General features: G+C 41.8%; 1 pseudogene; it reads right to left on the bottom strand.

The window, feature by feature from the left end:
• Window positions 1–2875: 2875 nt before the first annotated feature.
• Window positions 2876–10533, bottom strand: LOC138878225 (uncharacterized; annotated as a pseudogene).
• Between the last annotated feature and the right edge of the window lie 8420 nt (window positions 10534–18953).

The following is an 18953-nucleotide window of genomic DNA, read 5'->3' as shown; positions in this document are numbered from 1 at the left end:
AAGCTAGAAAAATCGGACAAAAATGCCCCTGCGGGGTCAGTGCGGACCACACAAAATGGTGTGCGGCTGCACTAGGCTTTTGACTCTGAAAAATCAACACTCTAAACCTAGGCTCCGCGGGTTGCACAGAATGGAATGCGGCCGCGAAGGAGTCTCGCGCGGTCTGCACAAACACGACTGCGGACCGCATAGGCTTGAACCATGGCACTTGACATCTCTTTGAAGTTTGCTTCCGCGGACCGCATAAAATGGTAGTGCGGCCGTGGTGTCTTCAGTACGGACCGTACAATATGTACTGCGGCCGCACTGCTTTGATGCCTTCAAATCCAGCTCTTTGAATCTCCCTAGTGCGGACCGCACAAAGTGTAGTGCGGGCGCACTAGGCCTATATATTTCCTGAGTTGTCTTGTCTTTGGTACTTGTGCAGGTTTCACTCTTTTTGAGCCGATCTTTGACGTCTCGTCACTTTGTTGATCAAACCTGCAATCAAACACAATTTATGAGCCTTTCGGGACTATTTTGTAAAAATTTATAATCAAAGTGTAAGCAAGAAGGAGCATGAAACACGTCAAAATCTCTAGTTATCAACTCCCCCAAACATAAGATTTTGCTTGTCCTCAAGCAAATAAAATAAGACCCGCCCCTTAAGGGAAAATCCAAGAATTTTTAGCTATCCTAAAGTAACCTCAACTAGCATCAATTGAGACTAACAATTGCCCTCAATACAATTGAATCATTAACAACATTTAACCTTTGAAAAACCATGGATCAAGTGTGATACAAGAGCATCAAGAGTTGACTCATTACATCAAAGAACTCTCTCAATTACTTTGGTCATTGTGGAACCCAAACTCATACATCCTCAACTCTCCCTAAGTAAACCTCACCTTTTAGAATATTGGCACACAAACCGAGGTTAATGGAAATTCACTCATATCTCTCAAGAAAAGGTCACAAGTCTGACTCTAAGTACCATATGCTTGCCTCTCATGTGAGTATCCACTAATGTAAGCATCATTCAACTAAAGATCATATAGGGCTTTTGTGGAGTCATTGTGAAGGCTTTTGGTTCAGGGCAGGGAATCTTTTGATCTAAGTGGGTTCCATCTTCCCTTAAGCACTTCTTTTGATTCATTCAGCATACATTCTCTTGACTCTTTGAGTCATCTCATCTCTTTCTAAGGGGTTAGAGGGATACATTGTCACTATTTCTTATGCAATTCAAACTGTTTCTCCTTTTTCAACTTTCCACACCTTTCATTCTTTTGCTTTTCTTGAATCCCTTTTTATTCTTTTTCACATTGAACATTCTTTTTTTCTTTTGCTTTTCTTTCTTTTTCATTGCCTTTCCTTTTCTTCAATTTTGTGCATTTTACCACTTTGTTGTCACCTTCGTATCTCCCCCCAAACTTATACTTTTGTCATGTGCTCAAGGAAAGATCGGGTGCGAAGAGAGTGTATCTTTTAGAACGGGTATAGGCTTGTCTCATGGTTCTTGAAAGAAAAAGGTCTAAGGCTCAAAAGGGTTAACTAGGGATCATATCATTGGTAGGCTATGGAATTTTTCAAGCTATTATTTGGATCAATGAGGGCCTATAATCACGTTTCAAGTCAAAATTCACTTAGGATTTCGCCTCAACAAATATTTGGGGCAAGTTCTAGACCAATGGCTCGGGACTTGGATTTGCAATTCAATTACTCACCACACAAGCTAAAGGATTGCTAAAGACATAGAGTCGGGGCCCCACAATGACCTTAGATACGATTTGAGCATACAATGGTCCCGAAAAACCACTTGATGATTATCGGTCAACACAAGAGTCTCAAGGTCACGACTTTCACCATCCTAACACAACATTTTGTCTTTGACCAAGGGATCAAAGGCAAATGTGCTAGGCCCAAGTGAAGTTTTGCTTGAGGTATCCTTAACTATAAACTACTAAAAACAAAACGGACTCAAATCCTTAAGAAGGTTGTCACGCAATTTATTACTGGGAAGAGCCACCCGGTTCACACAACACTCCACCTTTGGAATGAACCGTGGCATTAAGAAAACCAAAGGCTTATTGAAAACGTCCAAAACAAAACAAAAGCTACGAACATAAATAAGAAGCTAAAAACGAAAATTTTTTGCGAAAATAGAACGAATATATATAATAGGGGATTTGAATATACAACGGGGATGAATATATACAATGATATAACTTTATATACAGACCCAAAGAAAGATGAAAAATGCAATAAAAGTAACTAAATATCAAATTATATACAAACCAAATGTGAAAATCAAGAAAGCATAAAATGAATCAATAAATACAGTCATCCAAAAATGTAGGGTGCACCCCCTTAAATAAAAGTTGGCATTGTCCCCAATGACAACCAGTCCAAATAAGCATAAAAAATAATCGAAAAAGGATATGAAGACTCCCTAAGCCCTGTCAGTCTGCATAGGATCATGGATGGTCCCTGGGTCCTCTGTGTGCTCAGGAACCTCAGACTGGTTCCCGGTGTCCTGCTGCTCAGCTGCTGGGACCTGGGCCTGGACCTAGATAGGCTCTGGATCTGGTATACCTTATGGTTGACTAGAGGAAGTCTCTACTGGGTCCGCCAACTGGAGGATAGCATCATCGGCTATAGGAATCATCCTCTTCCTCTTCGGAGGTCGCTGTGACTGCTCCGGTTGTGGCTCAGCTGCTGGAACTGGGTCCTCAAACAATAGGTCTAAAGGTAGCTGATCTGCCTTCATCTTGTCAACATCCACCCGCAGCTCCTTTACGGACTCCTTGGAGGCCCGTGTCTTTCACAGCTTCTTATGCTCCTTAGCAAGCTCCTTGAGAGCCTTGCTATGCAAATCAACTGCCTTTGCCAATGCATCCTAGGTAGTGAGGATTTTCTTTTGGTTCTCAAGAATCTCTTTCAAAGCATCCTCAATGGATTGTGGGACCTGTGTTGGCTGAGGTGATGATTGAGCTGCAATAGTGGTGGTCAAGGTGGAAAACTTGGATAAAGCAGTATACATCCAGTTGTTGATACTCTGAAGCGTCTGACTCGTTCGGTGGGCAGTGATAGGATGGGCCCGGGAAGATGGGATGTACAGGCCTGCTGATGTGGAAGGGCTAGGAGGAATGGCTGAAGATGTGGAAGGTCTGGGAGGCATCTCAGCAGAAGTGGAGGCAGGCTCAGCGGGGGCCTCTACCACAACTGGCTCTTCAGATTGGCCAGTTGGGGCAGAAGTAGGAGCTTTGTAGTTTTTATCCTTGGGGTTGTCATTCCCCTTCACGCTATACTAGGAGAACAGGGATGTCGCCTTGACCTTGATGTCATATGGCCTCTTGTCCACCCCCAAGTCCCGAAAGTACATAGTGAGGGTGCTGGGGAAAGGATAGTTCCAGTCATGTTCGGCACTCACTATAGAAATGATTCGGGACATCACATTCCCCACGTTGATGGGGTACCCTGCCATAATGGAAGCAACCAAAACAGCCTGGTGGAGAGAAAGAGTCTGGTCATGGGTAGTAGGATCTAACCGGCTGCACACAAATATCTCCTAGCCCCTCGCCTCAAAGTTTAGGGTCCTCCGTAGTATTTTGACCCCAACAGTCAACCACTCCGGAATGGTACCTGGGATTGCCAAGTACTGAGCTAACCATGGACGGACCTCATCGCCCATCTCCAGCTTTGCCATATAAAGAGACTCATCTTCCTCATTGAAACCCAGGTATTCGTTGAGCGACTTCCCGTCAAACAACTCCTTGAGGTTTTGAACCTTAGTCACTTTGGAACCTTTTACGATGTGGGCTACATTACAATAGAACTCTTTGACCAAGTGTTCATTGGCATCCACGCAGTCATCTAAGAAGTGCTCCCAACCCACTCTCGTTCTGAACTGTCCATGCACGTCAGGGTTGTGGGGTAAAAGATCTTTGTCAATGAAACAACGCTCTGGTATCAATTTTCTCACCGGCCATCACTCCCTAAACTTGTGGTACGCCACCTGGCTCACAAACCTATCCTCCCAAACATCGGGCTTTCTAGTTCGGGCAATGCCTCCAACCTGAGGCTCACCACCCTCAACTACCTCTTCAACCCCTTACACTTCCTCCTCACTTTCGTCTGCACCCTCCCCAGATAATGAAGTTATGGGGGAGGTGGATGAGTGTTATCTGTCAATCTGAAACTTGAGTGGAAATGTGTTGGTACTAAGCCTGAAGAAATATCTTGGGAGGGCACATACTCACTCCCCGACTGATCAGAGGCTCTATCAGCTGCCTTAATTGCCTTTCTCATCTTCTTTATGTTTTGACGAGCCTAGGGAGTGAGTTTAACCAATATATGTTTCCCTCCCCGGGAGGAATCACCTCTGCCGGGTTGTTTGGAGCCTTTTCCTCTTTGTTTAACCATTATCTGCAAACACAATCATCTTACATTGTTAGTAACAAAAAAAGCAGTGAACAACATTTATGCAGAAAGGATTGCAGACATAATTGAAAAGTTGCAGCCAGGTTGCAGAAACAGCCCAGTGCGGACTGCACAAAATGGAGTGTGGCCGCACATGGACCACCGCGGACCGCAAAATAATGATCGCGGTCCACACAGGGATGGGGTTCAGACTACCCTTCCTCTAAATTTGACCAGTGCGGCCCGCACAAAATGGTTTTGCAGCTGCACTGGGCCAGTGTGGACCACACAATATGTAGTGCGGCCACACTAACCAAGAGTAATCTTTCTGAAGTTTGTCAACGTGGTCCGCACAAAGTGGTACTGCGGACCGCACTAGGTCATCATGGACCGCACAAAAGTGACCGTGGTCCGCACAGGGTGCCCAGCGGTGGCACTGAGTTAGGGTTCTTAGATTTTTCTTTTAAGTTCAACTTTTGCTAATTTATGTCCCTACATATTTACCTAGTCTATAAAACTCATTAAGTTCTCATGAATCAGCATTACAACCAATCTAACCCAGCTAGCGAACTAATTACGGGAGGAACAAGGATTATAAGCTAAGAAAAATTGGAAATAAAATGAAATTGACAGAATTGAAACAAGAAAATGGAAAATTATGTTACTAGTTGTTAGATGAAGTGAGGACTGACCAATGTAAGTAGTTAATTACAAGAAGAAAGGAATATGAACAGTGCTCTATGCTTTTGAGAGTTAAAATTGCGAAAAGAGTAAAGGGGGTCCCCAGTGTCTATTTATAGAAAAGCTCCTGGGGCCCAGTCTCACCTACCAGTGCGGACCACATAAAATGGATCGCGGTTTACACTAACTGTTATGATAAAGCTTGGCCCAGTATCCCACTACGGTCCGTACAAAATAGACCGCGGCCGCAGTGGTCCACCGCGGACCGTACAAAGTATATTGCGGCCGCAGTGGCAAACTTCAGAGAGGTATCATTTTGGCCTTCACTAGTGCGGACCGCACAAAGTGTAGTGCGGCCGCACTGGCAACTTCAGAGACTGAACATTTTCTTCACTATGTCTTGCACTGCATCAACATACTCCCTACAACATCTCACAATCAGTTAGCCTAACAATCAATCCTATACTACAAAGAAAGTCAAAGAAAACAAGAAGTAAAACACATGGGTTGCCTCCCAAGAAGCTCCTAATTTAATGTCGCGGCACGACGCGTGTTACCACCACATCACTTGAGATGAAGGAGCGCCACCACGTGGCTGTCATCAAACTTTCCAAGATAATGCTTTACCTGGTGCCCATTAACTCTAAAGACTTCACCATTTTCGTTTTTCAAATCAAGAGCACCAAAAGGGGTCACAAACACAACTTCAAACGGTCCACTCCATTTGGATTTGAGCTTTCCCGGAAACAGACGTAACCGGGAGTTGAACAAGAGAACCAAATCACCTATGTTGAACTCCTTTCCACGAACATATTTGTCATGAAGGTACTTCATCTTGTCCTTATACAAGGACGAACTGGAGTAGGCATGGAATCTAAATTCATCGAGTTCATTGAGTTGTTCAACACGAAGATTAGCTGCAACATCCCATTCAAGATTCAACTTCCTCAAAGCCCATATGGCCTTGTGCTCTAACTCAACCGGAAGATGGCATGCTTTCCCAAACACCAACCGATACGGAGGCATCCCAATCGGAGTTTTGTAAGCAGTCTGATAAGCCCATAGAGCGTCATCCAACTTTTTCGACCAATTGGTCCTATTTGCATTGACCGTTTTTGACAAGATACTTTTGTTTTCTCTGTTGGAGACTTCCACTTGACCACTAGCTTGAGGATGATAAAGAGTCGAAACCTTATGATTGACACCGTACTTGGAAAGCAATGTGTCGAAAGCTTTATTGCAAAAGTGAGACCCCTCATCACTAATAATCGCACGAGGAGTGCCAAACCTTGTGAAAATGCTCTTTTTAAGAAATGCAACAACACTTCGAGCTTCATTGTTAGGCAAAGCCACGGCTTCAACCCATTTTGAGACATAGTCAACCGCCACGAGAATGTAAGTATTCCTACAAGAGCTAACAAATGGACCCATGAAATCGATCCCCAAACATCAAAGATATCCACTTCAAGAATGGTATTGAGAGGTATCTCATCCCTTTTTGAAATTCCACCTGCTCTTTGGCAATCGTCACACCTCTTCACAAAATCACCCGCATCTTTGAACAAGGTGGGCCAAGAAAATCCACAACTAAGAACTTTTGAGGCGTTCATCACTCCACCATGATGGCCACCATAGGGTGAAGAATGGCAAGACTCTAAGATACTCAATTGTTCTTCCTCCGGGACACATCTACAAATCACACCATCCGTGCAAATCTTGAACAAGTATGGCTCATCCCAATAGAAATCCAAACTATCCCACTTGAGCTTCTTCCTTTGGTTAGAAGAGAGCTCATACGGGATTACTCTAGTCACAAGGTAATTGGCAACATCGGCAAACCATGGCATATCATTCATTGACACCGCAAGGAGTTGTTCGTCGGGAAATGAATTATTGATATCAAGGCCATCACAAGGCCTCCCCTCCTCCTCCAAACGGGACAAGTGGTTCGCCACTTGGTTCTCACTACCTTTCCGGTCCATAATTTCTAGATCAAACTCTTGAAGTAGTAACACCCATCGCATCAATCTTGCCTTGGAGTCTTTATATGTCATCAAGTACCTAAGAGCGGCATGATCGGTGTGCACTATGACCTTGGCCCCCATAAGATACGGCCGAAACTTTCCATTGCAAATACTATAGCCAACAACTCTTTCTCGGTGACTGTATAGTTCTTTTGAGCCTCATTCATGGTCTTGCTTGCGTATTACACCGAATGAAATATCTTGTTAATCCTTTGACCTAAAACAGCCCCAACCACAACATCACTTGCGTCACACATGAGCTCGAAGGGCAAGCTCCAATTTGGTACGGTAATGATCGGGGTAGTGGTCAACTTAAGCTTCAGAAGCTCGAATGCTTGAATACATCCCTCATCGAACACAAACTTTGCATCTTTTTCTAGCAACTTGCATAAGGGGTTTACCACTTTTGAAAAATCTTTTATAAACCTCCGGTAAAAACTCGCGTGCCCAAGAAAACTCCTCATCCCTTTGACAGAAATGGGGGAGAAAGCCTTGAAATCACCTCTATCTTGGCTTTGTCAACTTCAATTCCATGCTTTGAAATTTTGTGACCCAACACTATACCCTCTTCAACCATGAAATGGCATTTTCCCCAATTGAGTACGAGATTTGTGTCTTCACATCGGTCCAATACTCTATCCAAATTTCTCAAACATTCTTCAAAGGAATCACCAGCCACACTAAAATCATCCATGAAGACCTCCAATATATCTTCCACCATGTCGGTGAAAATAGCCATCATGCATCTTTAGAATGTTGCCGGAGCATTACACAATCCGAACGACATCCGAGAGAAAGCGAATGTTCCATACGGTCAAGTAAAGGTGGTCTTCTCTTGGTCCTCCGGGGAAATTAAGATTTGATTATACCCTGAGTACCCATCCAAAAAACAATAAAAAGCATGCCCCGTGAGACGATCAAGCATTTGGTCAAGGAATGGCAATGAGAAATGGTCCTTTCGGGTCACCTTATTTAGCTTCCAGTAGTCCATGCAAACCCTCCAACCTGTGACTGTCCGAGTAGGAATAAGTTCATTGTTGTCATTGGTCACCACAGTCATACCACCCTTCTTCGGTATACATTGCACCGGAGAAGTCCATGAGCTATCAGAAATGGGGTACACAACCCCAGCATCCAACCATTTGATCACTTCTTTCTTCACCACTTCTTGTATAGCCTTGTTCAATCTTCTTTGATGCTCTAAGGAAGGCTTTGCATCATCCTCCAAAATAATTTTGTGCATACAAAATACGGGGCTTATTCCCCGAATGTCAGCTAGAGTCCATCCAATTGCCCTTTTCTGCTTTACCACCAAAGTGGCCTCAACCTGCATGTTAGTAAGGCAAGAAGAAAGAATAACTGGTAAAGTAGAGTTTGAACCCAAGAATTCATACCTGAGGTGTGGGGGAAGTGGTTTCAACTCCAACACCGGTGACTCCTCAATTGATGGCTTTGTTGGTGGAGTTTTCTGGTTTTCAAGATCCAAAGACAATTTTCTAGGCTCATAAGAATAAGATCCCATCCCATGTAAGGCATTCATGCAATCCACTCTACTTGCATCCTCATTGACATCAAGATTTAATAGCACGGCCTCAAGAGGATCCTCCACGTTGATCATAGCACTGGTATCATCCACAATCAGAGCTGTGATAAGGTCTACAAATGAGCACACCTCGGTGCTATTGGGTTGCTTCATAGACTTGCAAACATGGAAAACGATATTTTCATCTCCCACTCGGAAAGTGAGCTCACCCGCTTTAACATCAACCAATGCCTTCCCAGTTGTAAGGAAAGGTCTGCCCAAGATAATAGGAACCTCATGGTCCATTTCACAATCCAAAATGACAAAGTCGGCCGGCAAAATGAATTTGTCCACCCGGACAAGCATATCATCAATAATGCCCAAAGGTCGCTTCATCGATCGATCCGCCATTTGAAGTCTCATTGAGGTTGGACTAGGTTGCCCGATACCCAATTTTTTGAAAATCGAGTAGGGCATTAAATTGATACTAGCTCCTAAGTCACATAGAGCCTTGGCAAAATCCGCACTCCCAATGGTGCAAGGAATGGTGAAAGCACCGCGATCTTCAAGCTTCAGGACCATTGAATGCACTATATCACTAACTTGGTGAGTCATCTTTATAGTTTCACAATCCATAGAATGCTTCTTTGTAACCAAGTCTTTCATGAATTTTGCATAACCCGGCATTTGTTCAAGTGCCTCCACCAAAGACACATTAATAGATAATCTCTTCATCATGTCAAAGAACTTTTTAAACTAATTATCATTCTTCTACTTCGCGAGCCTTTGAGGATAAGGTGGAGATGGCATTGGCAAGGGAGCCTTGGATTTTGGCACAACCGGCTCCGGCATGTCAATTATGTGTTCCCTAGACGGGTTCACATCATTTTGGGTTTCCACCTCGACTTCTTGAATATCAATCCTCACTTCATTGTTCACATTTTCATCAACCACATCTTCAACTACCAAAGGGACTTCGTCATCTTGCAACTCAACATCATCATCCACGACTTGCTTTTGCTTAGATGCATTCACATCACCGCCTCTCCCACTTCTTGTTGTGACAGCCATAACATGATTGTTCCCACCCTTTGGGTTCACTACCATATCACTTGTAGAGCACCCTTCGGGCGAGTATTCAATGACTGAGAGATTTGGCCTAATTGCACCTCCGAGTTTCGGATAAAGGTATTGTGAGAAGCTAATTGTGCATCAGAATCCGCATTCCTCTTCATCATTTGCTCGAACATCATTTCAATTCTACCCATATCATTACCAGAAGTACTAGGACCTTGAGAAGGGAAAGGGGTGGATTGTTCAGTTATTGGTACATTGGGGGCCTTTGAAAGCCTTGCCCCCGGTTGCCTTAGTTTCCATTGTTGTTCCACCCGCCTTGATTGTTGTTGTTGCCCCAATTGTTGTTATTTCCATTACAATTGCCTTGGTTGTTGTTTTGATTACCCCAATTGTTGTTTTGGTTGTTGTTGTTCCAATTGCCACCACCCCTTGTTGTTGATTGCCCCAATTTTCTTGGGGTCGCCATTGTTGGTTTGAAGAGTTGCCTCTATTGCCTTGATAGTTGTTGACATATTGTACCTCTTTACTTTGGTCAGCATAACCATCATTTTGACACCCATCATATTCATCAACAAATTGCTCAGAATTTCCTTGATTTTGTTGCCTCCTTTGCCTTCTCTTGTTGACAAGCATACTAATACCCTCCATGGCATTCACTTGGAGAGCATTCTGAACTTGTTGCAATTGCACCTTAGCCAATTGGTTAATAGTAGTAGTAAGCTCAGTTATCGCTTGCCCGTGGTCGTGCAATTCTTTGTGCAAATGGATAACCGTAAGGTCACCTTGAGGCACATTTGCTCTACTCTGCCATGCTGAAGAAGTGTCCGCCATTTCATCAAGTACTTCACATGCCTCATCATAAGAAAGCTTCATAAAATTTCCCTCGGCCAATTGGTTAGCAATGCATTAATTTGTAGTATTTATGCCCCGGTAGAAGGTTTATTGGATCATGGTCTCGGTCATATCATTATTTGGGCACTCCTTCACCATCGTTCTATACCGCTCCCAAATCTCATGCAAAGGTTCCGTTGGCTCTTGCTTGAAGGCTAATATTTCATCTCGAAGTGCTGACATATGACTAGGAGAGAAGAATTTAGCAATAAACTTATCCGCCACTCATACCAAGTTGTGATGGAATGGTTGGGGTGTCTCTCGAGCCAGTCTAATGCCTTCCCCCGAAGTGAGAACGGGAACAGTCTCAATCTCAGCGCATCCTCGGATACATTCGTCTACTTGCTCCCCCAACATGTATCTACGAACCCCTTGAGATGTTTGTAGGCATTTTGATTTGCAGCGCCCGTGAAGTACCCACGCTGCTTAAGTAAGGTCAACATCACATTGGTTATCTGAAAGTTGCCCGCCCAGATTTGGGGTGGGACAATAGCACTTGCATAGCCCTGGTTCGGTAATACTCTAGGAGCCACTCTTGGAGGAACCGGCGGAGGGTCTGAAATATTGTCATTTGGATTAGCATTGGCATTCCGGCCTCTCCGTTGACCTTGAGGTGCAAGAGGCACCTCATCTTGATCAAGATCATCTACCTCCCCCCCCCGCTATCATATTTCCAAGAGGGTCATTAGCGTTGTTTAAAGCCATGTTGGTACCTGAGTAATGACACAAACATGTAAGTAACAAAGAAGGAAAGAAGAACAATATACAAAACTAACTAAATAGATAGCCAAAACCGTTAGCTCCATGGCAACGACGCCAAAAAGTGATCGCAGCCTACTCCGCACTACTAAAAAGTAGGAAGAGAGGGTAGTAATAGATTTTACCCGATTTGCGGGTCGGGATCGATTTCCAGAGGGAGCTAGGAATGGAGTCGAGTATCTATTTAGAGTGGAATTATGTATGTGTTCCAAATATCACTTCCAATCATTTTTGGTTTTTCTTTAACAAACTATTATTATCAACTACTAATTATAAATGCATCTAGATTATGCTAAACGAGAATTGCTAAAAGTTGTATCTAAGGGATAAAAAGGCACTAAGGTAGTGACTTTCACCTAGGTGGCTAATTGATGGGTAATTGCTCTAAGGCACGATTGACATGATTGGAGAAATATGCTATAACCGCTGCATGATTTTACCCAATCTCACACCTCTCGATAGAGAGAGTGATTTTGCCCAATTGACTTTCTCAAGACCAAATGGGTAGGCAAATTTGCTCAAGCAACTAGGGTTCAAGTCGGGTAATTACACTCTCGAGGTTTAACCCTTTAATTGGGACTATCAATTCTCTTGAGTCCATCCCAATTCCTTGTTGGGTCAATTTTAGAGACTTAGGCTCTCTTTCTCAAGAAGAGCCAAGTCAACTTAGCACAAACCAATGTTTGCAACCACCAATTCATAAATTAAACCATAAAATTGACCCAAATAACAAACACACATAGTCAATCTAGCCCTAAATCACAATACCCATCATTTACCCATACTAGGGTTGAGTCACAACCCTAGCTAATGGGTTTAGCTACTCATGCTTGAAGAGAAGAACAGAGAAATAGATGAAGATAAAGGCATATTAATTAAACACTAAAGTAAATACAGAGATTCTATCGTTAAAACTAAGTTAAAATGCCCAAAATGGCTACAGATGGTCTTCTCACGAGCGCAGCTCAGTTCAAAATATAGCTGATACCCTAAAAATGGAAAAAGGTTCTATTTATACTAAGCTGGAAAAACTGGACAAAAATGCCCCTGCGGAGTCAGTGCGGACCGCACAAAATGGTGTGCGGCCGCACTAGGATTTTGACTCTGAAAAATCAACTCTCTGAACCCAGGCTCCGCGGACCGTACAGAATGGAATGCGGCCGCGAAGGAGTCTCGCGCGGTCCGCACAAACACAACCGCAGACCGCATAGGCTTAAACCTTAGCACTTGACATCTCTCTGAAGTTTGCTTCCGCGGACCGCATAAAATGGTAGTGCAGTCGCGGTGTCTTCAGTGCGGACCGCACAATATGTACTACGGCCGCATTGCTTTGATGCTTTCAAATCCAGCTCTCTGAATCTCCCTAGTGTGGATCGCACAAAGTGTAGTGCGGCCGCACTAGGCCTGTTTGTCCTGAGTTGTCTTGTCTTCGGTACTTGTGCAGGTTTCAATCCTTTTGAGCCGATCTTTGACGTCTCGTCACTTTGTTGATCAAACCTGCAATTAAGCACAACTTATAAGCCTTTTGGGACTATTTTGTAAGAATTTATAATCAAAGTGTAAGCAAGAAAGAGCATGAAACACGTCAAAATCCCTAGTTATCAATAGCCTTACCCTGGGTTCGGTCCCATCAGAACAAAAATCCATATTCTCAATACTCCAAAACTGGGGCAGAAGTTTGTTTTATTTTACGGGTTTTTCTGTAAAAATGGTTCCAAAAAGTTGTAATTCAGTTCAAGGTTCATTTCGCCTTTTTACCTTTTAGGAACTTCTGATCGATGTTTTTTGAGAATGTTTGAAGTCCCCATGCCAAGGGCAGTGGGCAACCTCCCTCATGCAATATCTTAGTCAGAAAAAAAAAGAAAAAAAATTAGAGAGTCTTATCAGTGAAAACCCACACGGGCACTATAAGGCGACAGTGAGTAGAGAAATGAGAGAGTCTTGTTAGTGAAAACCCAGATGGGCACCATAAGGCGACGATTAGTATAGAAATGAGAGAGTTTAGTTAGCGAAAACCTGCAAAGGGCGCTACATGTTCAAGATGAACATTTGCGGCGAATCTTGAGAATTAGACAGCTCAGACGGATCAGGAGTCCAGTCCAAAATGCATGTCATGATTCATTAAAGTCAGCACATACCTCCAGATAAGTCTTCATATTCCTTTCCCCGAAAGGGACACCTTTTGTTTAAGCATAGTTCTTTTTCACTTTCAATTATTATTCTATTTTTTACCTATAATTTTTCTTTGAGTCCCTTTCGGTCTAATCCTGCATCAAAATTGAAGCAAAGAAAGGGATGCAAAACTGGCTACAGTTTCCCCGTAATGTCGAGCACAATTTGGGGCATATATGGCATTGACGAAGGCACGAATCTATCTGTGATTTCATTTGATAAGGTGAGCAAAGTGTCTCAAAGAAACTGAAAAGGTCGCCTAAGCAAGACTAGCTTCATGAGAAAAGTTGATAAGCACTACGGACACAAACCGATACTTGGTGCAAGACAACTGAGTTTGATATTAAAGAAAAATAACCTTGCCTTAGAGACAAGGGTAGCGGTACCATGGGTATCTAGGTATGAAACAGTTGGGAGCAACATGGGAAAGCCAAGGTCTTCAGAAAATGATACAGAGCAGCCGAGCATCTCGGTACTACGCTGGCAGAATCGTTTCTTCGACAGCAGTGGTCGTGAATCAAACTACTCAAGGCATCAAGGCCACAAACCAACCACCACTTTGAAAACTCACAAATTTTTTTTTGTTTGAAGCAGGAACAAAGCAGTGCAGAATGGCAATTTTAAAAGAACGAATGTCACTAAACGTAAGTTCCTTAAAATCTCCATTTTATTTTATTTTCATCATGCATCACTATTGTTGAAAGCTCAATTTTTGTAGCTTAACTTAGGTAGAATCCTTTCGCCTAGGGGGATCCAGCTCATAGTTCCCAGAAGAAGTACTCTTCGCTCAGGCTGTTTTTACGTAGCTTAACTTGGGTAGAACCTTTTCGCCTAGGGGGATCCAGCTAATAGTTCTGGGTAGAAGTACTTTTCGCTCAGGTTGTTTTACATAGCATAACCCAGGTAGAACCGTTTCGCCTAGGGGGATCTAGCTCACAATTCCGGGTAGAAGACTCTTTGCTCAAGTTGTTTTTACGTAGCTTAACCCAGGTAGAACCTTTTCGCCTAGGGGGATCTAGCTCTTATTTCCGGTAGAAGCACTCTTCGCCCATCCTCATACAAAAATTCAATTCTTTTGACTCAGCTCTTTCTCAACTATCTCTCTTTTCAACCTTCTTTCCAGATGTAGGTATCGTCTTATTACGAATGAAATAGAATTTCGGAGTTTGAATTCTTATAAGTGAGCTCTATCACACGATCTAGAGTAAGAAGAAAGATTGACAATCCTAAATGCCATGTAGCCTCCTGCTTATAAGTGTGGTGCACGACACACCCATAAACAAGACTCTACTAGACACAGTTTGTAGACTCCCTAGGACAGAACTACTCTGATACCACTTCTGTCATGCCCCGAACCTAGGGGCGAGACTGACACCCAGTGCCTCACCCATCCTTGCGTACTAACTTACAACTAAGGGACTCTGAACATATGATGTCATACTTTGGCCATGGGCCATATTGCAAGATAACTGCGAATGCTGACTAAATGTCAATATATAACTGGGCTGACAAGGCCATCATAACTATTACAGCTGACAAACCAACCAAATATACAAACAAGACCTGCAAGCCCAACTTATTGCACTAATTGACAAGATGCGTCTACAAGCCTCTACTGATGGATATATTGTGATCGGAACAACTATCCGACCTACTCATAACACATATACAAGATGTACATAAGACTCTAGACCCGGAAACTCCGAAAGACTTGGAGCTTACCGATCAAGCTGAACTCGGGCAATACTTATTGAAGAGGCCTACCCGTCTGTCTGTCTAACCTGTACGTATGAAGTGCAGCACACCCAGAAAAGGGACGTCAGTACGAAATAATGTACTAAGTATATAAGACAATATACTGAAAGCTGAAACTAAACTGATAATATAATAACTGTAAGTAGCTGGAAGTCAAAGATAATCTGAAGATATGCTTACCTGCTGATACTGACTCAACTCTCTTAATATAGTAAGTAAAATAGTTGTTCGGCCCTATAAGGCTCGGTATATAACTTACCATCTGATCAGAGGTTGCCCAATAGGGGCCTGCCCATCGATTATAGCTCGATGGTAATGAAAATACTTTTAATACTGTATATATATCAACTTCTCTGCTCTCTTTACTGGAAGAAGAAAATACTCAACTGAATATGAAATCCCGATAAGGAGGATATTATAACTTACAACACTAGAAAAATATACACAATTTGCGAGACTAGCAAAATATACGTAAATTCTAGGATATGAATGTAATGACGAGATCATGCCAAATGAAAGAAGAGCTTAGCCTTAACATACCTGGAGTAGGAAAAACTACGTATAATATTCCATTGGAAATCTTCGTGGATTGAACTTAGAGACCCAAAAATCGGATTAAGCTTCGAAATTTGCTTCTACTTCAATGTTTCATCTGAGCTAAATTTGAAATGAAAGTTTAAAACGAAAGAAACGAAATTTGCTTCTGAACTTGGCGTTGAAATGCTTGAACCAAGAAAATGGACCTTCCTCTGAAGTTAGCTTGAATTGTAAAGAATGGATCATATCTTGATTTTCATTCCTAACGTTTTTTCTTGGTTTCTTGTCCAAAATGGAATGACAAGGTTTTATGTTAAATATTACTTGGATGCTTTAATTGTCCAATATTAAGACACCTAGCCATGGAATGACTTATGAGTCATTCCTTTACTTGTGGCCTTCTGCCACGTTACTTTTCTTGGGGTGGGGTGATTTTAATTTATCTACTTATTAGTTAATCGGGTAATATTTTATTACCCGGTAATTAATCTATTACCCGCATAATTTAAAAATTACCCCAATTTACTTAAAATATTACTCACTTTTCACATACCTTATACATCTTTCTACCATGGCCATGTAGTATCTTGTATAGCACTAGTCCATAAATACCGGTAATTTAGCTCAGGGCCGTGTTTTACCCCAACATGCCAAACTTCGACAAAATTCTTTTTCTTCGATATTACTTACCATGTTACCTTCACGAATTTACTCATCACTTATAATCCTTATAATCCCCAAATAATCTTTTCCTTGGACTGATGTTAATTAACTTATGACATATTCAACGTACATTACTGTGGGTGCAACATCGTCGTAACTTATTACTGCGAAGCGTAACATCACTGTAATATAATACTGCCGGGTACAACACTGTCGTAACTTAGTACTGCAACATCAGTCGTAATATATTACTGCATGACGTAACACCATTGTAATATATTACTACAGAGGGTAACATCCTCGTAATATATTACTGCAGAGCATAACATTGTCGTAATATAATACCGTCGAACGTAATATTGACGTAATATTGCGGGGTGTAACATCGGAACTCCTCTCACCCCATCTGCTGCCGGAGTGATCGAAACAGCTCGAACGGATAACTCATATGGACCCTCGGATGGATCTTCCTCAATAGAAACCATGATCTCTGATGGGCCTGACTCCATAGTATAACTTATATATCTTTCTAACACCTTCGTAACCTTCTGACCCGTGCTAGCGGTTGTAGTCTTCGGAGGCATCGCTAAAAACGTAACACATCGTTATGAACATGAATGCTTATATCACACGATCTAAGATAAGAAGAGAGGATACCATCCTACATGTCCTGTAGCCTCTTGTCTATAAGTGTGGTGCACAAACACCCATAAATAAGACTTTACTAGACACGGTCTGTAGACAACCCTAGGACGAAACTACTCTGTTACCATTTTTATCAGGACCCAAACCGATGGGCTGCGATGGGTGCCCGAGTCTTATTTGTCAAACACTCCTATGCATATGTCTAAGATGTAAAACTGAACAACATCTACTGAATTACGAGAATAATGTACATGAAGGCAACCTACCCCAAAGGCATATATACATATACATGCAACATACGTATGGTGAGTCGACAAGGCTGTTATAGACAACTATATATCTCAAAACAGGAAGCCGGCAAGGCCACATACTACCTAACTAGACATACTGTCTACAAACTTCTAACGAAAACATAACTGAGCCACGTCATATATATATATATATATATATATAAACATATCGTACCAAAATCAAAAGCAGCTCCGGATCAAGTGGAGCACAACAACTCTCGCTGATCAGGGATCCTAATAAGGGGGACCGTCAGCTTACCTACCTGCACCCGGGGGCATGAAACGCAAGCCCCGTGAAATAGGGCGCCAGTACGAAAAATGTACTGAGTATGTAAGGCATGAAAATTAGCACGTAAAAGACATAGATGAAACATAGAATATAGAAACACGTCCTTAAATTTGAATAACTTTGTAAATTCTAAAAATATTTATAATGTCATGCACGTGCGTATAAATGTCATGCACGTGCGTATAAATGTCATGCCACGCATAGGTATGGGTGTACATTATATCATCAAGGCACAACATATACCAGCTGATCAGGTGGTGGTGCGTATATAATGCCGTAACCCTTTCCTATATCTCATATACATATATTTACATATATACGCCTATGTAATGCCATCTGGTCCTGAGTCAATGCACATGTATAAATGAGTGAAATGCATGAAAAATACGTAATAATCTCAATATTCCTTTCGGATAAATTTTTTCAACTGCGTATTATTCAGAGACCCATGGACAGAAGATAATAATAATTTTCATGGGAAATCAAGAATATAGACACCCCTAGCATCTCTATGAATAGAGTAATTTATGAAAACTATGTGTTTGCTCGTGTCTTCAGTATAATTTGGACCATGCTAAAAGAAAGAAGGGATGACCGTAATATACCTGAAATAGGAAAATTTTTGTTGGAAACCTTCGTGGATTGAACTTAAAACCCAAAAATCGAATTAAGCTTCTGCGCTTTGAAATTTGAACGAAATTGCTTCTGATGAAGCTTTTGTTTTGAAACAAAATGCTTATGTTTCAACGTTTTCCTTTATGAAAAATTAGCTTCTAACCCTTCAAAGTAAGGATGGAATCCTTCTTGCTTTCTTTAAAATTTTCAAACTAAATTTTGCTATGGATTGAAATCTTGGACAAAAATAGTTCTGCTTCTTAACGTATTTTGTTTTAAACTAAAAACAAAATGTGGTTTGATCTAATGAATTGATTACCCAATTTCCTAGATAAATGCTCACAAGTCTCTTTGATAAGACTAAATTAAGTCATATGTTGGTTAAGTAGCCATTGGCAAAAGTGACCAAGAGTCATTTCCTTGCCATTATGGCTTTATGCCACGTGGAAGGGTGGGTGAAGATTATTAATCTTTACCCATTTATTAGTTAACTGGATAATGTCCCGTTATCTGATAATTAACTAATTACCCGCATAATTTAAAAATTGCCATAAATTACATAAAATTCTACTTATTTTTAATATACTTTATATATCGTAGGTACTAGTCCATAATTATCGGGTATTATCGCTCGA

Source organism: Nicotiana sylvestris, chromosome 1 (assembly GCF_000393655.2).
Source record: "Nicotiana sylvestris chromosome 1, ASM39365v2, whole genome shotgun sequence".
Classification (NCBI taxonomy): Eukaryota; Viridiplantae; Streptophyta; class Magnoliopsida; order Solanales; family Solanaceae; genus Nicotiana; species Nicotiana sylvestris.
This window is presented reverse-complemented; position numbering and strand designations above follow the sequence as displayed.